The sequence below is a fragment of the Octopus bimaculoides genome, chromosome 1, assembly GCF_046866305.1.
Source record: "Octopus bimaculoides isolate indiv1 chromosome 1, ASM4686630v1, whole genome shotgun sequence".
NCBI classification, from domain to species: Eukaryota; Metazoa; Mollusca; class Cephalopoda; order Octopoda; family Octopodidae; genus Octopus; species Octopus bimaculoides.
In genome coordinates this window covers 93,797,328-93,801,357 of record NC_142928.1, presented here as the reverse complement: position 1 = coordinate 93,801,357, position 4,030 = coordinate 93,797,328, and positions in this window count along the sequence as shown.

Genomic DNA, 4,030 nt, shown 5'->3' with positions numbered 1-4,030 from the left:
CTATCAGCTTGAAATGTGTTTGAAGTACCAAATTTAAACGAGTAAGGCAAACGACGAATAATCTTGCCTCACTTAATACAACAGAACATGCAAAAAAAGAAAAGAAGAAGAGAAATCTTAGATACTATATTTTTCTCATGCTTAATTGCTTATGCAATTTATTGCTGTGGAACTTAGTGAATTTTCAAATTATTTATGATTTATTATTGAAATGAAATTTATGGAACATTTGAAGTTTCATCATTTCTTATTGCTGTGAAGTGTATGAAGCACTCGAATTTTAACCGTGTAATTTTTTCTATTACTCATATTAAATATTTGATTTTTGAGCATCTTTTATAGCTATGAAGCTTCTCTCTTATATATCGACTTTCTTTTAAATGTTCATTTTATATTTGATTTTCATTTTTCATTTAAAGACAAAGCAAAACAAAACACTAAAATATTTGAAATCGACATCATATTTTGATAGATTAAAATAAATGAAACGAAATCCGTTTAATGACCTAGTAGCTTTTTCAAGCGGCTGTTCTTAGTTTGGTTCCTCCTTACATGGAGGTAAGCCTCTTTTGTCATGCATATACATACATACATGCATACATACATACATAATACATACATACATACATACATGCATACATGCATACATACATATAAGGCAAACATCCGCATTATATTATGCGGTGGTGGTGATGGTGGTGGAAGCAAGTGTATTCAATTACCATGATTTACTTACACATAATATTTAGTATTTCAAATAGGCAGTTAGCTTGAGGATTTGCCAAATTGTATTTATAAATATCATAATCGAATATAATCATAACAAATAGCTTTTCACAGCCTACAAACGAAATCTGCTTTACGCAATTTAATTTTATATTCCACGCTAAATAATTTTCTATTGCTTTGTAAGTTCATTACAGATTATTCCACTGAATTTAATTCATAATGTAAAAACATAGTAAAATAATTCTTGAAAGAAAACGTCCCTAAATATTGGAAAACTAAAGGGGCTTTGTTGCCTGTTAAGCTTTAGGGTAATACACACTGTGGCCAAATCACTGACAATAGAAATTTTATTTTCTGAAAATAGAAAACGTTATATGCAAACTTTAAATGTTTATTTGTAAATAAATAACAAAACTGTTTCAATGAGTTCACACATAGAATGTTATGATTTAACTTTATTATAGTGCAACACATTTTTGCACAAAAATGTTTCCATATTCAAATACATACAGTTAGAAGGAGAGAAAGAGAACGGGTAGAAAGAAATATAGATAGAGAAACAACAACGGTGCAAATATATACGCATACATATTTGAGTGAAGTTGTATTTATGTACATGAATGTATATTTGTGTCTGATATATTCTCAGTGCGTTTCATGCATTTTCTACATATATTTAGATAAATTTTACGAGATCAATACATCCTACGTATAAAAATTAGCTGTCATAAGCATACCCACACACACACTCACGCGCGCACAGGCATACAAACACACATATATAAAGAAACATTTACGTAAGTATGCTTGCGTATAAGTATGTAAATTTGTAGATACATGCATACATACATACATACATACATACCTACATGGATACGTACATGCATGCATACATACATACACACACACACATACATACATAGATACATACATACATACATACATACATATGCAGGGCTTTTTGCTGTTTGTATGACGTGATTGATAAAGCTGAAAGTAATCAAAGTGCATTAGATAAAAGTCGTAAGATAAGAATGAAGAGGTAATTGTTATCATCAATACTAGATTACACTTCACTATTTCTTTAAATGTCTACTTTAATAATTAAATTGCTCACTCAATTAACAAGGAAATTTAGGGATAGCTGTAATTTAATATGGCACTTCCTAAAGCAGAATTCAATAATTAAGTATTGTGTGGGACTGTAGATTAAAAAAGGAAAGCTAATTGTTAGCATAAAATGCGTGGGTTATATATATCCATATGCACTTATATATAAGTGTATGAGAGTGTATATATATATATATATATATATATATATATATATATATATATATATATATATATATATACACGCATAAATACATACATACGTATGTTTGTGTGTAAAATAATTTTAAGAGCGTCACACTAGTAACGTTATAGAATATATTATATAAGTGTCTCTCTATGTAATACTTTCTACTATAGACACAAGGCCTGACATTTGGGGTAAGGCTGAAAGGTCATGTCGAACTCGGTGGAATTTGAACTCAGAACGTAGCGACGGGCGAAATACCGCTAAGCATTACGTCCAGCGTGCTAACGATTCTGCCAGCTCACCGCCTTTGTCTCTCTCTCTCTCTCTCTCTCTCTCTCTCTCTCTCTCTCTCTCTCTCTGTCTGTCTGTCTGTCTGTCTCTCTCTCTCTCTCTCTCTCCATCTCACTGTCTCTCTCTCTCTTTCTCTCTAATAACAACATACTACCAGCAACAAAAACAGAATGACAATAATAGAATTACTACAAAAGTAATATTGTTAAGAATAATAATTAATAATTTTGCAATAATTAGGACGAATAAAAGAAAGAGGATGATAGTGTGGAAAACAATAGGAAGGGTTTGACATAAAGTAAAACATTGTTTTAAACTCCAAATATAGCATTGTTCCTACGACATTAATGCGAAGCTTTCCTTATGTGAAGAAATTTGAAAACAACTACTCGCGTCAACATTACTATCCTCACGCACAGAACAGATCATCCCTCGCTGCTGTCACCTTTCATTTCAAATAGTAACCGATGAAGTTGATTAATATTTGAAGGAAGATGCAAGTGGCTGTCCCTTGTCTATCCTCGCAGTCTCGTACTCCATATCTTTTGAGCAGTAGCCACCAGAGAGTTTAACTACCTGCCACCGCGTACTAGAAGAGAAGGCATTAGAGTAGTTATTAAGATGGAATAACTTCACGTTCTCTGTAGCTCTGCAATCATTAATGGCAGATGATAAACGTTTCCTATCATAATCATTTGGTGGTTCTGAATGTATGTCCAACAAACCTCGTAGTCAGTATCACGTGCCTATAAAATTTGTCTGTATATGTGACGACTTCTGTGAATATGGAATTGAGGGGATTTCGTAATACAGAAGAAATTCATTGATTTGTCTTTTCCGCCAAACATCCTTTCTCAGACCCTTCTAGGGTAAAAGCAGTGAGTCTGAGGTAATATTCCACAGGCTAGACGCAAATATCGATCTTCCTTCCACTCAGATTTTGCAAATCCGTCGTAGTGACAAACAACATAAAGATGTGACTCACAAAAGATGGAGTTATGTTAAATATGCAAAAGTTCATAGCGGGCTTTCTCAATACATTCCAACTTCGCAAGACTTTCACCGACTCGCCCGCTTTCCGGCTTTCGAGATACTAAACAATATTCCAAGAATCATCTCATTATGGCGAAGGTAAAAAAAAAAATTTTACACATTCTTTTGTAGCACTTATATGTAACCATGCTTCAACCTTCTTTATTTATGCACTTATATCCAACCATTCCACAGCCTATTTCAGTTTGACTGTTACCCGTATGTAACTCATTATATGTTCTAGTTCGTTTGTGTGACTGGTTAACTTTAGTTCAAAGATGACCATGTATCATCAAGGTAGCTTCAAAGTACCACTTAACATTTTACTAATCTCCAGACCAATAATCTTTGCACACTGGGTCTTCCAAAACTATCAATGAGACTGTTCAGTCTTTCATCTTCAGCTCTTGATACACCATTCACCTAGTCTTTGAGGATCAGCGATCACATCAGGTGCTTAGTACTCGTCGTACTTGTTACTGGTATAAGCACAATATATGATAAATCAGAATTACAATTAGAAAACTAGGGTCTCCTTTGCGAATTGCCAAAACCACTGGCGCTCCATAGTATGGGTGCAGTTTCATGATCCCTTTTCAGTATTTTGCCTGAGTTTTGTCTGGGTAGTCTGGAGTGATACGATTTAAGAACTTCAGCTCTATCTGAGATGTTTAGTAT